General features: G+C 36.1%; 1 protein-coding gene and 1 pseudogene across 9 annotated transcripts in view; one reads left to right on the top strand and one right to left on the bottom strand.

The window, feature by feature from the left end:
- Positions 1–24020, top strand: part of Srpk2 (SRSF protein kinase 2) — a 227807-nt gene that overhangs the window by 25219 nt on the left and 178568 nt on the right. The window lies entirely within an intron of this gene.
- On the bottom strand, positions 11016–11898 carry LOC101964743 (protein SET-like; annotated as a pseudogene).

Raw genomic sequence — 24020 nt, 5'->3', positions numbered from 1 at the left:
GAGGGCTTGCCTTACACATGTGAGGCACTGGGTTCGATCCTCAGCACCAGATAAAAATAAACAAAAATATTTTGTCCATGTATAACTAAAAAATTATAAATATATTTATTATCAAGAATGCATTTGGGGCTGGGGATGTGGCTCAAGCGGTAGCACGCTCGCCTGGCACGCGTGTGGCCCGGGTTCGATTCTCAGCACCACATACAAACAACGATGTTGTGTCTGCCTAAAAAATAAAAATATTAAAATTCTCTCTCTTAAAAAAAAAAAGAATGCATTAGAATGAGGAAACTTTTAAGGTAAGGATGTAAGTTAGGAGACTGTTGTAATAATTAATTTGTGTTTGGTCTCATTCCAAAAATGATTTGAAGCCATAAGATTTCAGATTCAGAACGATAACAACAGGAAAAGAAAGAAATTGAATAGGACTCTAAAGTGAAAATAATCAAACTCCTGACACTTGGGGTAAAGATGAGGAAAAGTGAAGGAACATCAAATAAATTATGTTAGATTTTAGAAAATGCAAGTGATGTTAGCTGATATTTTTGACGAAAAAATTAAAGTTGCTTTTATCTTTGGGAAAAGGGTAATTTTACGAATGACTTCACTCTTTGTAATTATCTCTTGAAAATTATTGTCGAATTCTAATTGCCTATAACCTTACTGCCTCAGGTTTTTTTTTTTTTTTTTTTTTTTTGTACTGGGGATTGAAAATGCTCTACTACTGAGCTACATTTCAGTCCTTTTTATTTTAAGAGAGGGTCTTGCTAAGTTGCTAAGGCTGGTCTTAAGGTTGTAGTCCTCCTCCTGAGTTGCTGAGCTTATAGGTATGCACTACCGTGCTTGACTTGTTTAATGATTTTATTACTACACTTTCACTATATGCCATTGAAGACTCTTGGAATTAGATGAGATTTAAATGATATACATTCTTTTTACTTGAAATTTTGGTTGGCATATTTCAAAATAAAGTTGTTGAACATGAACCAGCATTGCTACCCACATTCATAGAGTGCTCCTCTCATTTTCCTCTATAATTCCTTGTAGTCCATTTGCATACATTTTTGTTTGTTTAGGATTTTTGGTAGCATGAGGTACAGTTGACAGACCATAAGCTGTTACATTTGGCAATTTTTTTTTTTTTTTGATACTGGGGATCGAACCCAGGGGTGCTTTCCAAACACTAAGCTTCATCCTGCTTTTTTGGGGCAAGGGGAGTAGGGGGGATGTGACTCACAAAGTTGCCAAGGTTAGACTTGAATTTTTGATTTTTCCTGCCTCAGCCTCTCTAGTCACCAGGATTAAAGGTGTACATGGGCCCTCCTGGACAAGGTTTTGACATACAAATTCACCCATGAAACTATCACTGCAATCTTTTATTTTTTATTTTTTGGTACCAGGGATTGAATTTAGGGGCACTTGACCACTGAGCCACATTCCCAGCCCTATTTTGTATTTTATTTAGAGACTGGGTCTCACTGAGTTGCCTAGTGCTTTGCTTTTGCTGAGGCTGGCTTCCAATTTGAGATCCTCCTGTGTTGCTGAAATTACAGGCGTGTGCCATCATCCATGCCCAGCTCACTGTAGTCTTTTTTAAAAAAATTTTTTTTGTAGTTGTAGATGGATTTTATTTTATTAGTTTATTTTTATGTGGTGCTGAGGATCGAACTCAGTGCCTCACGTATGCTACGCAAGTGCTCTGCCACTGAGCTACAACCCTAGCCCCTCCCCGGGCCTTTTAAAATTTTATTCATTTCTAGACAGGGTCTTGCTGAATTGCTGGGATTGGCCTCAAATTTGTGATCCTCTTGCCTCAACCTCCCCAGTCACTTGAGTATACTCTGCAGGTACTCTTCCACTGAGCTACATGCCCAACCCTTGCTGTTTAATTTTCATTTTCAAATGACTAATGATGTTGAACATCTTTTCATGTGCTTATTTGCCATTCTTAAATTTTTTTTTTGATTTGTGTCTGTTCAGATCTTTCAACTATTTTTTTAAAAACTGGGGTTGTTTACTTTATTTTCATAAAAATGTCACTATATAAAGCTTTATGGTTGCTGGTTGTGTTGATGCATACCTGTAATCGCAGTGGCTTGAGAGGCTGAGGCAGGAGGATTAAGAGTTCAAAGCCAGCCTCAGCAATTTAGTGAGGCTCTAAGTAACTCTGTGAGATCCTGTCTCTAAATAAAACACAAAAAGTGACTGGGGATGTGGCTCAGTGGTTGGGTGCCATTGAGTTCAATCTTTGGTACCAAAAAAAAAAAATTATGGTTTCAAAGTTTTTTTATTTTATTCTTTTGATACTCAGAAGGCAGAATGGGGCAAATATTATAAATTTCCAGTTTATATTTGAAGTAACTGAGGATTAGAAAAATTGGGGGGTCTTGTCTGATATAACTGATCTTTGGTTGAGTTTGGGTTAGTAACTGCATCTGTTGTTTTGGATAATGGAGTTATATGTTTCTTGTCCATACAGTTTCCAAATAGGTTTGACCTCACTCTATTGGATACTAATGGTTCAAGGAAAGGCATGGTGTGGGCCCAGCTATCACCTGGTGGACACTCAGTGATGATTGCTGAATGGGGAAAAGAAATGTGTTTTTAGCTTGTTTTTCCTTTCATAGAAATCATATGAGCTTAGTTTGGTTTTATGGAGACCATAAGTTTAAACAGTTTCCATGGGTTGGGTTTAAATTTTTTAAAATTTTATGTATTAATTTAAAGAAATTAATTGAAGTATAAATTATATATAAAAACACATATTTACATGGGTAGATAATTGAATTATCAAGCATGAGCACATCCATATAATCACTGCCAGCAATTTAAAGATCTCCCTTGTTCTCCTTCTGAGTCACTATGTTTTCCCTTTTCCTCAAAAATAATAACTATCATTTAAAATTAAACTGACTTATACTGTTTGTATTTATTTATTAGCTACAATATCATAATTCAGTGCATGCATACACTGTATAATAATTAAATCAGGGTAACTAGCATTTCCATCTCCTCAAATATTATAATTCCTTTGTATTAAGAACCTTCAAACTTTTAGTGTTTTCTTATTTTTGGGCTTTGAGGTTCTTTTGATATATTCTGGATATAAGCCCTTTATCAGATATGTGATTTATAAATATTTTATTTTGTGACTTATCTTTTCATTTTATTGGTAATCTTTTGAAGAATAGAAGTTCTTAATTTTAATGGAGTTTAATTTGCAAATTTTTTCTTATATATATTTTGGTGTCAATTCTAAGCAATCATTGTCCAGCCCAGCTCCTGTTTGTCTTCAGCATGTTTTTTAGTTTTCGATTTTCCTTTTAGGCTTGTAATAATATTTGAGCTAATTTTAGTGCATGGAGTGTAGATCAGTTACTTTTTTTTTTTGAACAAATGTATATCTAGGTTTCCCAGCACTGTTTTTAGAAAAGACTATTCTTTCTCCACTGAACTGCTTTTGCATTTGTCAAATTAATTCACCATGTATGTGAGGTCCATTTCTGCTCTCTGTTCTCTTCCATTATTTTGTTTTTCTTGACACTAGTACCATGTTGTCTTGATTACTACAGTTTTTTTTGATAGAAACCCTTGAAGTCAGATGATGTATGTTCTCTGAATATGTTCTTTTTCAAAGTTAACTTTTACAAAGTGAAAGAAATGCTGGGATTTTGATTGAGATTGTATTGAATCCCCAGATCAATTTGAGAGAATTGACATCTTAATATTGAATCTTTGCTCTATGAGCAGCACAGTGTATATGTGCATTTATTTAGGTCTTTTAAAATTACCTTCAGTAACATTTGTAGTTTTCAGTGATAGGTCTGTTATGGATTTGAATATGAGGTGTACCCCAAAAGCTCCTGTGTTAATGCAGGAATGTTTGGCAGTAAAGTGATTGAATTCTGAGAGCTGTAACCTAATTAGTCCATCTAGTTTGAATGGACTAACTGGGTGGTAACTGTAGGTAGGTGGGATGTAGTTGGGGGAGGTTGGTCACAGGGGTGTTTGCCCTGGAAGGGTTTATCTTCTCTGTGATCCTCCTTTCTGGCTGCCATGAGGTGGATAGTGCTTCTCCTCCATGTCCTTGAACCATGATATTCTGCCTCATCTTAGACTCAGAGCAATGGACTTGACTGACCATAGACTGAACCTCTGAATCTGTGAGCCAAAATAAACTTCTCCTCTAAGTTTTTGTCAGGTATTTTGGTCACACTGATGAAAAGCTGACTAACGTAAGGACTTATATGAGTATTTAAAGCTTTTTGACGGTATTCTTAGGGTATATATTTTTTATTTTAATTTTTTACTTTGTTTTCTTTAAAAATGATTATATCATGGTCATATAAGAATAATGTTTTAAATAAATTTTTTAAGAACAGTTGTAAATTCACGGCAGATTTGAAAGAAAAATAGAGATTTTTATATATGCCCTCTGTCCTGTATTTGTTCAGCTTGCCCCATTATAACCACTGCCAGAGTGACCTGCAATGACACATCATGATTACCCATTCTCTATGGTTTACTTCAGGGCTCATGCTCAGTGTTACACATTTTATGTATTTGGACAATAGCATAATGACACATTTCTATTATTATGTTGTCATATAGAATAGTTTCACTGTCCTGAAAATCCTGTGCTCTGTCCACTCACTTCTATTACCCCTTTAACTCCTGGCAACCACTGATCTTTTTACTGTCTCCATAGTTTTGCCTTTTCCAGAATACCATACACTTGGAATCATACAGTTATGTCATCTTTTTGGAGTGGCTTCTTTACTTAGTAGTAGCATTTAAGTTTCCCCCAAACTTTTCTTTGGCTTGATAGCTCATTTTTTTTTCCGTATTAAAATTTTATTTGAATATTTCATGCATCATAAGAATTTAAAAAATATTTTTCTATCCCACATTATTTTACAGTTTGTCCTGTTATAACTTAATTGTTTTAAGCATTTTTTTTTTATTTTGTTTTTAATTTTCTCTTGATAATGAAATAGTTGCTTGGATACATGTTCCTTAATCCCACTATTATGTATGATTACAATGTACCAATAAAAAGTCTTTTTAATATTAATGTATGAGTGCATGAAGAAAATATAAGAATGTTATTAAATTCATTTCTTTTGAGTTGAGTAGCATTTCTTTGGATGTACCATAGTTTTTTTATTTACCTACTGAAGAATATCTCAGTTGTTTCTAATTTGGGCAATTTTGAATAAACCTGTAAACATCAAGGAGTTCAGTTGTATAGGAAGAATATTTTTAGTTTTATAAGAAACTACTAAACTATCTTCCAGGGTAGCTATATCATTTTTTATTTCCACCAGCAATGAAAAGAGAGTTGCTTTTGTTTCACACACATTAGCATTTGGTGCTATCGGTGTTCTGGAAGTTGGCCATTCTTTTTTTGTTGTTGTTATTTTTAGTTGTAGATGGACATCATACCTTTATAATCTGGTGCTTCATACATGCTAGGAAAGCGCCGTACCACTGAGCCACAACCCCAGCCTCCATTCTTTTTTTTTTTTTTTTTGGTACCTGGGATTGAACTGAGAGGCACTTAACCACTGGGGCACATCCCCATCCCTTTTATGTATTTAAAGACAGGGTCTCACTGAGTTGCTTAGAGCCTCTCAAAGTTGCTGAGTCTGCCTTTGAACTCGTGATCCCCCTGTCTCAACCTCCCAGGCCACTGGGATTACAGGTGTGTGCCACCACACCCATCTCAGAAGTTGGCCATTCTGATAGGTATGTAGTAGTATCTAGGCCCACCTGTCAGGCCCCCAAAATTGTTCTGGGAGACAAACTGGTCAGGCTGAAGCACCTCACTCAGCCCCTAACAAGTGAGGTCATTACTCAGAGTCCCTTTTGAGACATTGTTTCATTGCCCATGAAACGGGTGTCACCAAAACAAACAGGAGGCTAAGTAGCTGCCCAGGGACAGGGGCATCTTGAGGTCTAGATGTGTCCTTCTGTCCATCCTTGTGTCTGCAACCACCCCCAAATGCCTCACAGATGCATGTGGGGGTGGAATTGTTGCATTTTAGTCACACCTCTGGAAGGTGGCCTGAGGGTTCCTTGTGGGGAGCAGGTCTCCTAAGTGGGGGGTGGAGGGGAGAGCTTCCAATTCAATCTGTCCACTTTTGTCCTGTTGCTTAAAGAAGCTATATCCAAACAGCTCTGGATACACAAACCCAGAGGCCACCTCAGGAATGCCCAGGAAGCAGCTCTAAGGCGATCTCCCATCCACTGTCCACAGAAAGTTCCCTGGAGAGGCCTCCTTCAGAGCCCATGAGGCCCCAGGGCAGACAGCAGAACACCAGTCAGCAGAAACTATCTTTCTCTCTATTTTAATGCCTTCCAATGTGTGCCTGTTTGTTTTCCATTAATCTACTTGTCATTTTTCCAGTACCACACAGTTTTGATTGCTGTAGCTTTGTAGTACTGTGAATTGAACCCAGCGCATCTCTAGCTCTGTTTTTTTTTTTTTTTTTTTGGTGGTGCTGGGGATTGAACCTAGGGCTTGCATGTGAGGCAAGCGCTCTACCAACTAAGCTGTATCCCAAGTCTCCCTACTAAAAAAAGAAAAAAAGAAAGAAAAAAAATAAGTATTAGTTGTAGATGTATATAATATCTTTTATTTATTTTTATGTGGTGCTGAGGATCGAATCCAGTGTCTCACACGTACTAGGCAAGTGCTCTACCACTGGACAACAACCACAGCCCCAAGCCCTTTTATTTTTAATTTTGAGACAAGGGCTTACCAAGTTGTCCAAGACGGCCTTGAACTTAGGCTATTTCTGCTTCTGCCTCCCAAGTGGCTGAAATTACTAGTGTGCGCCACCATATCCATACTGTAAGTGTTGAAGTTAGATAGTGTCAGTTCTCCAACTTTGTTGTCTCTCTTTTTAAAATTATTTTAAATTTATATATGACAGCAGAATGCATTACAATTCTTATTCTTTTTCATATCTCTGGTTGTATACAAAGTATATTCACACCATTTGTGTCTTCATACATGTACTCAGGATAATGGTATCATCTCATTCTACCATCTTTTTCTACCATGCCCCCTCCCTTCCCTTCTCACCCCTTTGCCCTGTTTAGAGTTCATCTAATCCTTCCATCCTCCCTCTTCCAACCCCAGTGTGAATTAGCCTCCTTATATCAGAGAAAGCATTCGACTTTTTTTTTTTTTTTTGGATTGGACAACTTAGCATTATATTCTCCAACTTTATCCATTTACCTGCAAATGCCATGATTTTATTCTCTTTTACTGCTGAGTAATATTCCATATGCACTTTTTTTTTATCTATTCATCTATTGAAGGGCATCTAGGTTGGTTCCACAGTTTAGCCTATTGTGAATTATGCTGCTATAAACATTGATGTGACTGTGTCCCTGTAGTATGCTGTTTTTAAGTCTTTTGGGTATAGACTGAGGAGAAGGATAGCTGGGTCAAATGGTGGTTCCATTCCCAATTTTCCTTTTTTTTTTTTTTTTTTTTGTGGTGCTGGGGATTGAACCCATGGTTTTGTGCATATGAGGCAAGCACCCTACCACCTGAGCTATAACCCCAGTCCCCCAATTTTCCAAGAAATCTCCATACTGCTTTCTATATTGGCTGCACCAATTTGCAGTCCCACCAGCAGTATATGAGTGTACCTTTTCCCCCACATCCTTACCAATATTATTGTTTGTCTTTATAATAGCTGCCATTCTGACTGAAGTGAATTGAAATCTTAGAGTGATTTTGATTTGCATTTCTTTGTTTGCTAGCAATGATGAACATTTTTCATATATTTGTTGATTAATTGTATATTATCTTCTTAGAAATGTCTCTTCAAGTCCTTGGCCCGATTATTGATTGGGTTATTTGTTTTTTTTTGGTGTTTAACTTTTTGAGTTCTTTACATACCCTAGAGATTAGTGCCCTATCTGATATGGGAGGGGTAAAGATTTGCTCCCAAGATGTAGGCTCTCTATTCGTCTCACAGATTGTTTCTTTTGCTGAGAAGAAACTTTTTCCTTTGAGTCCATCCCATTTATTGATTCTTGATTTTAATTCTTGCACCAAAGGAGTCTTAGTAAGGAAGTTGGGGCCTAATCCAACATGATGGAGATTTGGCCCACTTTTTCTTCTATTAGACGCAGGGTCTCTGGTTTTATTCTCAAGGCCTTGATCCATTTTGAGTTGAGTTTTGTGCATGGTGAGAGATAGGGGGTTTAATTTCATTCTGTTGCATATGGATTTCCAGTTTTCCTGGCACCATTTGTGAAGAGGCTATTTTTCCTCCAGTGCATGTTTTTGTCACCTTTGTCATTAATATAAGATAATTGTAATTTTTTTTGTTATTTTGTGACCTCTATTCTGTACCTTTGGTCTACCAGTCTGTTTTGGTGCCAATACCATTGCTGTTTTTGTTATTATAGCTCTGTAGTATAGTTTAAGGTCTGGTATAGTGATGCCATCTGCTTCACTCTTCCTGCTACCGATTGCTTTAGCTATTCTAGGTCTCTTATTTTTCCAGATGAATTTCATGATTGCTTTTTCTATTTCTATGAGGAATGCCATTGGGATTTTGGTTGGAATTGCATAAAATCTGTATAGTGCTTTTGGTAGTATGGTCATTTTGATAATATTAATTCTGCCCATCCAAGAGCAAGGTAGATCTTTCCATCTTCAAGGTGTTCTTTGACTTCTTTCCTTAGGATTCTAATTTTCATTATACAGATCTTTCACCTCTTTCGTTAAATTGATTCCCAGGTATTTTATTTTATTATTCCCCCCCCCCCCAAAAAAAATCTTTATGTTCCTTTATTGGAGCAAGATTCCTGACCGGTATACAGTGATGTGTTTACTAAACAGAGACCTGTGCAGAAATTACATACTATCCATCTAGACAGATTTTGGTTCCACTTTGCCTATTGATGGAATAGTTCCATATATAAAGTTTTATACAACAAAAAGTTTTGAATTTGACCAGGCTGTCTATTAATTCACTTTTGAAAAAGTGGCATTTAATTTCAGCTGTATTTTACAGCATTAAAAAGCTTATGCACTAAGTAGCTTTTCAAAATGCTACTCTCTGCACAGCAGCATTGAGCAGACAGAGCAGAGTCCATCATCCCACCCAGGTCCACACAGTGGCGTTGGAGAGATTTATGCCAGATACCAGGGACTTAAAATTGACACAGAAAGTTCTTCCTGACCACCAGCACGGACTTCTTACTCTGAGAGCCCATCTTCTTGGCCACACTTTATAGAGCCAGTGAAGACATGCCAGCTACTGTGCTACGAACAACTTGGCATTAGAGCACCAGAACTGTTTGATGGTGGCAGCAAAGCACTACTATATCCAGGTAATTGAAGACCCACTTTAAAAACTGCCGATTTAAGATAAAAATCAAGGGTATCACTCATAACTCAGTTTTGAGTTTCTACTATCCAAATGACATGTTCAGAAACCAATAACAAATTGTACCCATGTTTCCCAGCTAAGGAGACATTAAGACATTGATTCAAATCCCTTTAGTCAATCCACATTGCCCTGAGGTCATCCTGCAAAGTGCGTATCAAAATATATGAAGTTAGGGTGACAAAGTTTGACGATGATGTTATTATACAAGGTCATATTAAAAGTATATCTATTCTGAGAGAAAAAGCATCAAATCCTTTGTATACACATTTAGTTTTATTGTAACAAAGCAACTTGTACACTTTTAACGTTTAAAACTGAGCATCAGGGAGGAAGAGCAGGAAGAAAAGATTAACATTAAACAGAGACATGAGGTGGGAGGGAAAGGGAGAGAAAAGGGAAATTGCATGGAAATGGAGGGAGACCCTCATTGTTATGCAAAATTACATATAAGGTTGTGAGGGGAATGGGAAAATAAACAAGGAGAGAAATGAATTACAGTAGATGGGGTAGAGAGAGAAGATGGGAGGGGAGGGGAGGGAGGATAGTAGAGGATAGGAAAGGTAGCAGAATACAACAGTTACTAATAGGGCATTATGTAAAAATGTGGATGTGTAACCGATGTGATTCTGCAATCTGTATATGGGGTAAAAATGGGAGTTCATAACCCACTTGAATCTAATGTATGAAATATGATATGACAAGAGCTTTGTAATGTTTTGAACAACCAATAAAAAAAAAAGAAAAAAAAACTGAGCATCATCTTTCCTTTCCAGTGAAAACAAAAAAGAAAATTTAAAAATAAACAAAATTACAATAGAGAATGTCAATTCCAAATAAAATCCTACAGGTTCTGCTGATTCTCCCATTGAGTGGCAGGGCTCAAGCCATCATTAGGAGAGACTTTTATTTTAAAAGTGTCATCTTAAACTGCAAGGATGTCCGTTAAATATCACAATTAAACATGCCAAAGGAGAAGCCATGTTGTCAAAATGCCCACTTAACCCACCCAAACATCTCAAACCCACCCTTTGCTGACCTTCTATAACCCCATTTTTTAAAGTTTTTTTTTTCTTTGTTTAAACAAGAAAAAGTAGACAGATACATGTTGGTAAATGCTAACTGTCGATATTCACATAGAGACACAGTGTAATCTCTGAGCCCAATATACAGAGAAAGGAGGAAAAAAGCTAGAATTCTATGCACTACTACACAGGGGCCTAGCACCCTCCAGCTTCCAGCAGAGTGAAAGTAGCAGAAGGTTTTTCTTTTTTCCCACAGAGCACAGTGGTGTTGATTCCATACAGTTTTTTTGTTTTGAGACAGGAAGGGATAAAAATGAATTTAGAACAGAAGGTATAGAGATCCTTTTCCCATTGTACTCTGCTCAAGGTATTTTCCCCCAAAATAAGTTGAGAAGCATGGTTTGAGAAAAGAGACCTCAAAAACAGGGCGACTGAGCACAAGGGAGTGGGGGGAAGTGGGGAGGGGGAGACTGCAACTTGCTCCCAGGGACTGAATTAAACAAACAAACAAACAAACAAACAAACAAACAAAAAAACAAAAGAAAGATGAAAGGTTGGAATCCATCAGTTTTCAATTAGTTGTCTTCTCCTTCATCCTCCTCTCCTTCCTCCCCTTCATCACATCTTCATCTTCTTCACCTTCATCCTCATCCCCTTCTTCATCGATATCTTCCAATCCTTCATCATCATCATCATCATCATCATCATCATCATCATCATCATCATCTTTATCTTCTCCTTCCCCTTCTTCATCATCCATATCAGGAACCAAATAGTACTGCAATGGATTTGGCCAAATATCATCTTTGATGACTTCTCCTAACTCATCTGCACCTGCATCAGAATGGTCAGTAAACCAGGTAAAGAAGCTCTCTGGTTCTTCATGCTGCCTCTTCCTGCTGGCTTTATTCTGCATTTGACTTGAACCTTTCGTCAAATCCTTTCCAGATTTCCATTTGATTTCAGTGGACTTTGAAGATGGATCACCACTCTCATTCAGATGAAATTCTTTGGAGAGAACTTTATTTTTGAAGTGAGGATTTTCATCAAAATACAAATCTATCCTGTAACCTGATTTGATATCTTCAAATTCAAATTATAAAGTCAAATAATGCAGCGCCTCTTCATCTTCCTCCCCAAGCAGTTCGGACACTTGTGGGTGGTTGACAAATGTTGTTACCCCAAAATTTGGGATTTTGGCGATCAATTCTGACCTTTTCTTAAAAAATGGTTGGCGGAGTTTGTTATATTTCTGTTTTACTTTCAATATCTCCTCACTGGCTTGTTTATTAAGTCTATTTCATTTTGTACTTCATTGATATGTTCAATTGTTTCTTGTTCTTTTTCTCCCTTTGTCAAACCCAGAGAGGCTGATGAATCCGCCTGTTTAGGGGCGGCAGGCAGTTTGGGTTTTTTGTTTGAGACTGGAGCCGAGATTGGCGTTTGGGGGCCATCCTGTGAGGGAAGTCAAGGAGCAGACCCACAGGTCTCACAGCTCACCAGGGAGAAGTGCCTGGTTTTGGGATCAGGGTGATATTGGCTTAATAGAATGAGTTTGGAAGTGCTGCCTCTTTTTCTATTTTCTGAAATAAATTGGAGAGTATTGGTATCAGTTCTTCTTATTAAAGGTCTTGTAGAACTTGACTGTGTACCCATCTGGTCCTGGGCTTTTCTTGGTAGACTTTTGATGGCTTCTTCTATTTCGTCACTTGAAATGGGATCTGTTTAAATTGTGTATATCATCCTGATTCAATTTGGGCAAATTAAATTACTCTAGAAATTTGTCAGTGCCTTCGATATTTTCTATTTTATTGGAGTTCAAGTTTTCAAAATAATTTCTAATTATCTTCTGTATTTCTGTAGTGTCTGTTGTGATTTCCTTTTTCATCACATATGTTAGTAATTTGAGTTTTCTCTCTCTTCTTCATTAGCATGGCTAAGGGTCTGTCAGTTTTATTTATTTATTCAAAGAACCAACTTTTTGTTCTGTCAATTTTTTTCAGTGGTTTCTTTTGTTTTAATTTCATTCTTTTAAAAATTTTTTCTTTTAAACTGAAAACAGTGGCATTATTTTACATATTTAGCAATATCTTTAATATCTGCCTAATAGAAGATAGTTGGATTTTTGTATTTGCTTCATTTATTCTGTTGGGTTATTATTTTGATTAAAGTATATGAAGAGAATCTGGGTTTGGATATATAGAAGAGTATTAATTAGAAGAGTATTAACTTGTTCAGGTAATTGTGGATATTCCTTGGTATTACACTAAAATTTGGCAAGGGTTAGAAGGAAGGTTAGTTGTATTATTGAATCTAAAACACCATATCACCATATGAAATTTTTGTACTCTGTTATAGTGTATCTCTTACTTTTTTTACTCTTTGAATGGCTCCCCCCATCCCTGTTTGTGATTTTATAACATCATATATTGATCATTTGGAAAATACTGAATTACTGAATTATTCCGATATTCATGGATATCTAAATGTTGACAGGCATTATTATACAAAATCTAAAAATAATTCACTAATACCTCATCAGAAAAATATTTAATCATTGAGACCTGTCATGTGGAGACACAAATTTTACAAAATTCTAATATTCCCTTGAAAGCTTGAATAATGTTATCATTGGCAAAAAAAAAAAAAAATACTGTCATCTTGTTTCCCTTTCATTGATAGGCTTGCAACATTCTGTTTTTAGAAAATGTTTGCCATATATCCAACTCTAGAAAACCATAGTTTGTAGCCTATCAAGTAAAAATAGTGTTTTATGAAAAAAAAATGATGAGCTCAGAATTCAATTACCCAAGTGTTTTTTCTTGAGATAGCCACCATATTGTGGTGTGTTGCATAAATTCTTTGTATATCTTTCATATTTTGTCACAGAATTTTGCAAAGATACATGTTTAAGGGTAGAGATTAATAAAAGAGAAGAAGAAAAAAAAAAAAGGTTTTTACTCCAGTAAGGACATTTTAAAAGATGGTGGTGAAGCCCGGCATAGTTGTGCATACCTGAGATCCCAGCCGTTTGAGAGGCTGAGGCAGGAAGATCTCAGGAGGCCAGTCTTTGCAATTTAGCAAGATCCTGTCTCAAGGAACGTAAAAGGACTGAAGATGTAGCTGAGTAGTATAGCACCCCTAGGTTCAATCCCCAGTATCTCTCTCTCAAAAAAGTGATTATTAGTACCATTAGGGATTATTGACTTAATGCACACTCAGGCACTAGCATTTTTGCCCACTATTGGTATTGAACTGTCATTAGACAAGTCAATTAGAATTATTTATTCTCAGGGGCTGCCAGAGTTTGTGGGCTTTACTTTGAGAACTGCTTTTGGACCAGTATCAGTGTTCAGGGCTTGGCTGTTACTTCCTCTGAGTTATTTTGGATATCTCAAGTTGATATTGTTTCTTCCTTCATCATTTTGTTACAATATTTAACATCATGCACTTTGTGAGTTCCCAAAGATGGAGTAGTGTGTGAGTCATCATCCAATTCTCCTGTGCTTGGTATGTGGTTCTTGGAACACGGTAGTCGGTGAGTAGTCGGTGAGTAAATGCTTATGAAATGAACTTGGTAACTGAATGAACAGGTTTAAGAACCCCCAAACTAGTCTGGAATCTTTCACTAGAGGAGAAATTGCTTTATGTATCTGTATTCAAAAATTTCTAAGAGCATGTATTTTAGGTACAGAACTTTAAATAGTATTTACAGTGATGTCTCAGAATTATACGTAAAAGATGAAATTACTCTTATTAGTCTTTGTTTTAGAAGGGGATTTCTGTGACTAATTAATGCAAGAATGGATCAAAGAGTAAATTTTGAATAACACTCTCTTTGTGGACATGTCTCCTCCCCACTGAGGCTCAAACTCAGGGCTTTACAAAAAACTTTGTAAAATAGAAATAGAAGGACCCTTTTTTGGGACTAGGGATAGAGCATATGCCTAGCATGCCAAAGGCTCTAGGTTCATTCCTTAGGAAAAAAAGACCCTTCCTTAATATGTAAATACTGACTTTTTAAAAATGATATTATCTGTGGATTGTAGTTAGTGTTATGAATATTGCCATTCATTTAAAATTAGAAATGAGATTAACAGTTAGTGTTCTTTTTTTTTTTTTTTTTCCAGTGCTGGGGATTGAACCAAGGACCTTGTGCAAGCACTCAACCGACTGAGCTACATCCCCAGCCCAACAGTTAATGTTCTAAGAAATAGTGTGTTAGAAGTAGTAGTCTAGAAATATTAGTGCAGTAAGACCAAAAAAATCCCAGTAAAACATAACAAATTAGAGGGGCTGGAGTTGTGGCTCAGCAGTAGAGTGCTTGCCTAGTGCTTTCCTGGGAGGTGCTGGGTTCCATCTTCAGCACCACATAAAAATGAATTAAATAAGGGCTGGAGTTGTGGCTCAGCAGTAGAGCACTTGCCTAGCATGTGGGAAGCCCTGGGTTCAATCCTCGGCACTACGTGAAAATAAATAAATAAAATAAAGGTATTGTGTACAACTACAACTAAAAAATATTTTTTAAAAAGAATAAATAAAATAAAGGTATTATATCCAACTACAACTAAAAATATACATATTAAAAGAAAAACATAACAAATTAGAAAGAAGCAGAGTATACTATTTTCAGATAATCTGTCTACTTGAAAAATCCAAGACTAATTTGAAAGTTATAACAGGAAGAGTCAAAGAAAGTGTTTCAAATAACAGGAAGAAAATAAATAAATTTTAAATATTTTAACAATAGCTTATTGTATATATAAAATGAAAAATTTTTAGCCTGGTGTGGTGGAACATGCTTGGAATTCCAGATACTTATGAGGTTGAGATAAATCCCAAGTTTAAGGCCAGCCTGTGCAATTTAGTGGACTCCTTGCTGCTAAACGAAACAAAAAAGGTATGGGGATATAGCTCAGAGAGAACACTCCTGTGATTAAACCTCAGTACTATGACAAACACCCTGTTTAGAATAGGATAAAAAATATAAGCATTCTCTTTTTTTAAATTGAGGATTTATTTATTTAATGTTCAGTGTACACAGGGCCTTGTGCATGCTGGACAAGAGCTCTACCAGTGAGCTATACTTCCTAGCCCAGTAACTGAGGAAATTTAAGCAGATAAGTAATTTGGATAAATCACTTAATTAGAACATAAGTCTTTGAGGTCAGTCATTTTAGCTTGAGACTCTTAGGGGTGGGACACTTAGATTATTTAAAAAACTTTGTAGCAGTTTTTACTAAATTTAAAGATGATAAAATTTTGAGTTACCTTTCCTTTTTTTTTTGCTTCATAATAATTTCAGATTAGTACTTTATATTAATACATTTTTAGGGTTTTTGTTATAGGAATTGGATTAAAAACTATTTTTTAAAAATATTTACTTTTAGTTTTGTTTTTGGCACTAGAAATTGAACCCAGGGGTACTTAACCACTGAGCCACATCCCTAACCTTATTTATTTCTTTATTTATTTTTATTTTGAGACAGGGTTTAAGTTGCTTAGGGCTTTGCCAAGTTGCTAAGGCGGGTTTTGAACTTGTGATCTTCTTGCTGAGTTGTTGGGATGACAGGTATGCACCACCATGCCTAGCTTATACATTCTTTTCTTTTTTTATGCATTCTATTTTAAAGTTACTTTTAAATTTCAAACATCTTTTGAGTGGATGACATATTAAAACCCCCAACTACCTGTCATATAAATTTAACAATTATTAGGATTTTGCTCCATTTCTTGTTTTTCCTTATTGTGCAAATGCATTCTAAAGAAGATCTCTGATATTTTCACTTGTATTCCATATGCATTGCTGTCATAGTCAGCCTGGGATGCCATAAAAATGCTTAGATAGATAGCATATACTGAGGTAGCTTAAACAACAAACATTTGTTGGAAACAGTAAGTCCAAGAATGCCTGAGTCATTAAGTTCTGGTGAGGTTTCTCTTCCTGTCTTGCAGATGAGGCACCTTCTCCCAGTGTTCTCACATGCACAAGAATGGGAACCCAAGGTCTCTGGTGTCTCTGAGTGCTTCAATCCCATCATGAAGGCCCCACCTTCATGATTTTACATAACCCTAATTAAATCCCAAAGGCTCTGCCACTGATTACCACCACATTGGAATTTAGGACTAAAGCATATAAAATGTGGAAAGACATACTTTAATACTTAGCAACCACTAAAATATTTGGAGGTGTTTTAAAAAATATAATCACAATATATTATCACACTAACAAAATTAATAAAATATGTGTTACTTTGGTATACTTTTTAATCTGGGTAAATATAATCGTAGATTTTTTTAAAAAAACATTGAATAGTACAACAGGTACTTTCTCCTCTTCAACCTATAGTGTGAAAAAGGGAAGAACATAGAGGATGGGAGGGACTACTGTAGAGTAAAAGATATTTAAAATGCATAGCAAACAAATGTTAGGGGTAAACTTTTTGTTTGAATTCTGATCCTAAGTAATCAATTACTTAATTAGATGGTAATATCCTAAATTTTTACATAACTCCAGTATTCTAATAAATTGGTACATATAACTATTTCAGTTTTTAAAAAATAAAGAAGTGTTCAGACAGAAACTATTTTCATTAAATGAGGATTTTATGTTGCTCATGAATTGTTATGGTATTTTAATAGTCCCAGCACACTGATGATAATTATATGTGAGGATATTGTTAAAAGTCAAGATACCATTAACTTTTTTTTTTTTTTTTTTTTGTACTGGGGATTGAACCCAGTGGTGCTTAACCACCAAGCCATAATCCCAGCCCTTTTAAAAAATATATTGTTTAGAGACAGGGTCTCACTGAGTTGCTTAGCATCTCACTTTTGCTGAGGTTGGCTTTGAGCTCGGGATCCTCCTGCCTCAGCCTCCTGAGCTGCTGGGATTACAGGCTTGGGCTACCACACCTTGCCTGGTCCATTAACTTTCGATATAGATTAAAAACTCCTTCAATGAGGAATTTGTCATGATAATTTAGTAAAACATTATTAAAAAGAAAGCATTATTAAGATTTTTTGGTCTCTTTTACATTAATAGTAGTGAATATTTGATGTGAAATGACAATTCACCAGTAGGTGAATTAACCAGTAGGTGGCAACAAAGATAGCCTTATTAACATGATTTTATTAATATGATTAATATGATTATTAATATTATTTATTAATATGATTTTTAAAAGAAAATTTTAAGAAAAATAGTATAAATCATAAATAAAATAACATTTGAGTTTTTCACAAATAAACATTGTATGCTTATAGCCTTACTGTATTCCTTCTAGATTGAACAGCCAATATAGAATTTTATTCTTGTATGCATAGTTTGTTTTTGAGTCATGATTGTTTTTTAAATAGATGATTGGTTTCCAGTTTTATTTTAAAACTGAGTGATAAGGCAGTTATTTGCTTTATTACCTGCAGACTACAAAAAATTAATCATGGACTTGGGAAATTTTATGTTTTCCTGAAGTTTACATTGTACCTAGGAATTAGGATGTTTGAAAGTTCTGCAACTGATTCTAACTTTTATTGAAATGATTTGCAGGTTATATTCATTTTCTTTTTCTGGTAATATAGGGTTTTAAAAAATTTCAATTAAAGTTCAGTTCTTTGATTTATCTTTCCTCAATGTCAGAATAATGATTTATATGTAGTATTTGCTGAATCAGTGAATGTAGAACAGTGTTGTCACTTTCTGATTTTGGCTCTCTTGTCAAAATAAATAAGTTTGCTGAGTGTGTGGTGGTGCACACCTGTAAGCCCACCCCCCCCACACACAAATTAAAAAAAAAAAGTTTGAGGAAGTATGCTTCCTAAGAGTTTTCTGACTTTTTTTTGGTGCTTATTTCTTCATGGGTTTATTTCCAGGTTGCCTGAACCATTAATACATGTTGCAGTTTTGTTAGGATTGGAAGAATTCTTTCAGGCCCCCAGTATTTTCCTTGAAAAATTAAAAAATTTCAGAAAAGTCAAAAGAGCAAACCAGTATTTTCTCATATGTCCGTTATATAGGTTCAAGAGTTCTTTACATGTTGCCACATTTGGTTTATCCTTTTATGCACTTGTCTTTGTTTGTCTCTCCATCTTTCTGTTTTCCCCAATCCAGTTTTTTAAGAGAGAGAGAGAGAGAGAGAGAGAGAGAGAGAGAGGGAGAGAGAAAGAGAGAGAATTTTTTAGTATTTATTTTTCAGTTTTTGGTGGACACAACATCTTTATTTTATTTTAATGTGGTGTTGAGGATCGAACTCAGCGCTCCGGTTGAGCCACATCCCCAGCCCTCCAATCCTTTTTTTTTTTTTTTTATATAGTTGGGGTTTCAAATTGTAATGAGTTAAGGAATAGAGTGATTTGTATGCTTCCTCTTGTAATTGGATAAATTTCTATTTCTGGTTATCTTCTTGAAGAAACTTTTGTTGGTTTGAGACTTGGTTTGATCAGTTCATCTGAATTTAGTACCTTCTGTCCATTCGTTCAGCAAGTTTTGAGCCCTCAGTATACAATGGGCATTGCAAGGGCACTGGGGTTAAGCAAGAAGTTGGCCTCATTTTCCAACATTTTGTTATCTAGTTGGGGAGTTAGATGTGTAAAAGACATCCCAAAGTAGGATGCAAAACTGTGGGAGAAAATCTGGGTGCCACAAAAAACCTCAATTCTGAGCAAGAAGATTGATGCTGAGGGTATCACAGCAGCGGGCCTCAAATTATACTAGTAATGAAAACAGCATGGTATTGGGACCAAAACAGACACGAAGAACAATAGAATAGAATGGAAGAGACAGAGACAAACCCATATAGATACAAAGGTGCCAAAAAATATGTTGGAGAAAAGATAAGCTTTTTGGGGTGTGTGTGTGTTACTGAGAATTGAACTCAGGAAAACTCAACCACTGAGCCACATCCCCAGCCCTATTTTGTATCTCATTTAGAGACAGGATCTCACTGAGTTGCTTAGTGCCTCACTGTAGCTGAGGCTGGCTTTGAACCCTCCATCCTCCTGTTTCAGACTCTTGAGCCTCTGGGATTACAGGCATGTGCCATCGTGCCTGGCAAAAGATAGCCTTTTTAATAAATGATGCTGGGAAAACTGGATATCCATGGATATCTTCATCCATAGAAGAATGGAATTGATCTCTTTTTTCATATCCTGCACAAAAATCAATTCAAAGTGGATCAGAGACCTATGAATTAGACCTGTATCTCTACAGTTGCTAGAAAAAAATGTAGGCTCAACACTTCCTATCGGCTTAGGTACCAACTTCCTTAACATAATTTCTAAAGCTCAAGAAGTAAAACCAAGAATCAGGAAATGGGATCAAATTTAAAAACTTCTGGACAGTAAAGGAAAGGAGCATGAAGAGAGAGCATACAGAATGGGAGAAGATCTTCGTCACCTGCTTTTCAAATAGGGGGTTACTATCCAGAATATATAAAGAACTCAAATAAGCCAGGCATTGTGGTGCACCCCTGTCATCCCAGTGGCTTGGGAGGCTGAGGCAGGAGGATCACAAGTTCAGAGCCAGCCTCAGAAACTTAACAAGGCCCTAAAACAACTTAGACCCTGTCTCAAAGTAAACAAACAAAAGGGACTGGGGAAGTGGTTCAGTGGTGAAGTACCAGTGGGTTCTATCCCTGTTACTAAAAACAAAACAAAACAACAACCAACAAACCAAAAGAGCAAAAACTCAACACAAAAACCTCAAAACAAACAACAACCAAAAGACCTAATTAATAAATGGACAAAAGAACTAAGTAGACATTCTCAAAAGAAGAAATGCAAATGGCAGCATATATATGAAAAAATGTTAAACAATTCTAGCAGTCAGGGAAATGTGAGTCAAAACTATGTTGAGCCAGGCATGGTGGCTCACACCTATAATCCCAGAGGCTCAGGAGGCTGAGGCAGGAGGATCTTGAGTTTAAACCCATCCTTAGCAAAAGTGAGGCATTAGGCAAATCAGTGAGACCTTGTTTGTAAATAAAATACAAAATAGGGCTGGGGATGTGGCTCAGTGATTGAGTGCCCCTGGGTTTAATCCCCACTGTGCCCCCCCTCATCCTGCCCCCCCCCCCCCAAAAAAAAACTACATTGAGATTTCATCTCACTCCATTTAGAATGGCAATGATAAAAAAATACAGATAATAAGGGACTGCTGTGGTTGTGGCTCAGTAGTAGAGCGCTCGCCCAGCATGTGTGAGGCACTGGGTTATCCTTAGCTCCACATAAATAAATAAATAAATGTGGATATTGTGTCCATCTGCAACAACAACAAAAAAATATTTAAAAAAAAGAACACAAATAATAATAAAATTTGAGGAGGATGCGGGGGGGATATACTCGTATATTGTTGGTGGGACTGCAAATTATTACAACCATTATGGAAAACAGTATGAAGATGATAATAATAAAAAACCCCCAACAACAAAAAACAGCAAGAACTAGAAAGGGAACCACCATATATAATCTAGCTCTCTTACTTCTTGGTATATATCCAAGAGATCTATACCATCCACATAGTATAGAGATGCAGCCACGTCAGTGTTTACAGCTGTGCAATTCCCAAATAGCCAAGCTGTCAAACCAGCCTAAATGTCTGTCAACAGATGAATGGATAAAGAAAATGTGGAGAGGTGTGTGTGTGTGTGTGTGTGTGTGTGTGTGTGTGACATGTGTGTATATACACACATTGGAATTTTACTCAGTCGTAAAGAAGAGTGAAATTATGGCATTTGTTAGTAAATAGATGGAACTGGAGAACATGATGCTAAGTGAACTAAGCCAGACCCAGAAGGGTCAAATATTTTCTCTTACATGTAGAAGGTAGATAAAAATAAGGGGAAAAGAGGTGATGGTGGTGGTGGTATAGGAATCCCATGAAAATTGAAGAGAGATCAGTGGAAGAAGGAGACTAATGGGGCATGAGAAGAGATAGGAGAAGGGAGGAATGGTGGAATAAATCTGACCAAACTTTCCTATGAACATATATATGAATATAGTACAATGAATTTCACTTTTATGAATAACCATAATGCATAATGAATAAATAGATCAGTAGAGTAGAATAAAGGGAATAGGAGTAGGGATTGGGGAGGGAAAGGGGAAATACTTGGTACTGAATTGGAGCAAAGTTTACTCCATACATATATAATTTTGTCTAAAATGAACTCCAATATTAAATGTAACTATGGTGCACCAATAGAAATTAGCATTTGTGGTCTGGGGTTATGGCTCAGTGGTAGAGTGCTCACCTAGCACAGGCGAGCCCTGGGTTCAATCCTCAGCACTACATAAAAAATAAATAATATGTCAAGATCATTGTACTGTCATGTGTAACTAATTAAAACATTAAAAATAAATAAAGTAAAGGTATTAAAAAATAGCATTTGTCAAAAGACCTGGTTTTTATTCTTAGCACCCCATTGGGAGGACATGTGAATTTCTGTTTTTACATTTCTCTTGGTTGATTCATGTGGACAGTATGGTATATAATCTTTTCAGAGGGATTCTGCAGATTATTTCAGCCATACTAGGCCTTGATTTTATTAAGGCATGGGATGGTCTCATGTGACATCTTGTTAAAGAGCTGGAAAAATGAGGTTTATATAGTTTCATACCTATATATTTTAATACCTATTCTCCAAGAAGCATTAGTGAACTTGTAACTAATTTCAAAGGAGCTCTTTATTGATAAGGTGAAATACTTTTTTTGAGGGGTGGGAGGGTACTGGGAATTGAACTCAGGGGCACTCAACCACTGAGCCACATCCCCAGCCTTATTTTGTATTTTATTTAGAGACAGGGTCTCACTTAATTGCTTAGTGTCTTGCTTTTGCTGAGGCTGGCTTTGAACTCACAATCGTCCTATCTCAGCCTCCTGGCCACTGGGATTACAGATGTGCGCCACTGTGCCTAGCAATACTCTTGTTTTTTATTCTGTTTTGTTAAATGTTTTTATTTACTTGGATGAAGATTTAGATCACTTGATTATCCAGTCATTATGAGTAAGGTCCTAAAATGGCAAGCATTTTCTCAGAGTGTTGTTGGGACTTAGAAAGTCTTGTTTGAGCGGGGCTGCATCTCAGTGATTATTAATGTGGAATGGCTTCAGTTGACTTACTAGTGCCCCTTCTTCAGTGAAATAGGAGTAATAGGATCATTGGATATTCATTGGTAAGAGATATGAAAATTCCCGGCATGCTGCCTGATAGACCCTCAATAAATGTTGGTAACATTTCTTCCCATTCAGTGTGTATACCAGACTTGCTTATTTTTATTGCATACGGATTAGTTAATTTTTTAGTTATGTGTGGTCTGGTCAAAGTGACTTTAAGGAACAATTTTTTAGGATCTTTCTAAAAATTTACTTCTTTTGGGCATACTTGAGTTGACATTTCATACCTTGAAACAAAGCTTCCTTAGATGTTTTTTTCTTCAGATGCACTATAAGAAAGATATGAATAGTATGTTCCCAAATCATTTCTGTAGTGTTGAATATTATCTCATACTTCTTGAAAATTAATAAAGTATTTTGACTTTGTCCTTAAAATACTCACTCTTAAAGGCAAGAAACACTGTTGTGTGTTATTATGTAGCTCTGATACACTTGGGTGATGAATAAAGTACATAGTAAGTTGCTGAGAAGAAAGATTTTATTGTTTTTCACATTCTAAACAGTGCCAGTATTATAATTCTATTTGCATTAATAGTCAGCCATTGAAAAAGTAGTAGACTGCCTGCAGTGTTTAAAATGCAAAATATGGATAGGTATTTTAGAGCCATTTCTGTGTGGTACTACTTTGTAATTTGAACTTTGAAATGTAGGTGGAAGTCATTTGCCATCTGGCGTTTTTTTAACACTGGTGGTGTTAATGTAGACTTGAATATTTGCCATTGCTTCAGTTTATAGAAGGTTTCCTGTTCATTTGACTTTGAATTTTTCTACTGCTTTTCTACAGCACCATTCCCTACCTGCTAGCTTTAAATTTCAGTGTTTATGTAAATGTATAATTCTGATTCTTTTTATAGGATGATTTTGACCCAGTGTTTGCTTTCCAGCTGCTTTCAGATTATGAGCCAAGGGAGACTTTAGGGATTAAGAAAAAAACCACTGGTCTGGTGAAAGCATTTCATAGTAAATGACACATTTCTGCAAACTTTTAAAAGATACCAAGGTTAAATTCACATAACATGAAATTGACTGTGAAGAGTTAAGTGACAATTTACATTGGCACTGTTGTGTAACCACCACTTCTGCTTAGTTCCCTAAAACATTTTATATCTCCTCAAAGAAAGCTCTGTTTCCATTAAGCAGTTTCTCCCCTGTGCCCCCTCTTCCTGTACCCTGGCAACCACCAACTTGCATTATGTCCTATTCTGGGTATTTCATGTTAATGTAATTGTACAACACATGACTCCTTGGGCCTGACTTCTTTTCAATTAGCATGATATTTCCAAGGTCCATCCATTTAGTATTTATCATGATATCTCCAAGGTCCATCCATTTAGTATTTATCAGTGTTTCATTCCATTTTATGGTTGAATAATATTCCATTGTATGCACATACCACAGTTTATC

This window comes from Ictidomys tridecemlineatus, chromosome 2, assembly GCF_052094955.1.
Source record: "Ictidomys tridecemlineatus isolate mIctTri1 chromosome 2, mIctTri1.hap1, whole genome shotgun sequence".
Classification (NCBI taxonomy): Eukaryota; Metazoa; Chordata; class Mammalia; order Rodentia; family Sciuridae; genus Ictidomys; species Ictidomys tridecemlineatus.
This window is presented reverse-complemented; position numbering and strand designations above follow the sequence as displayed.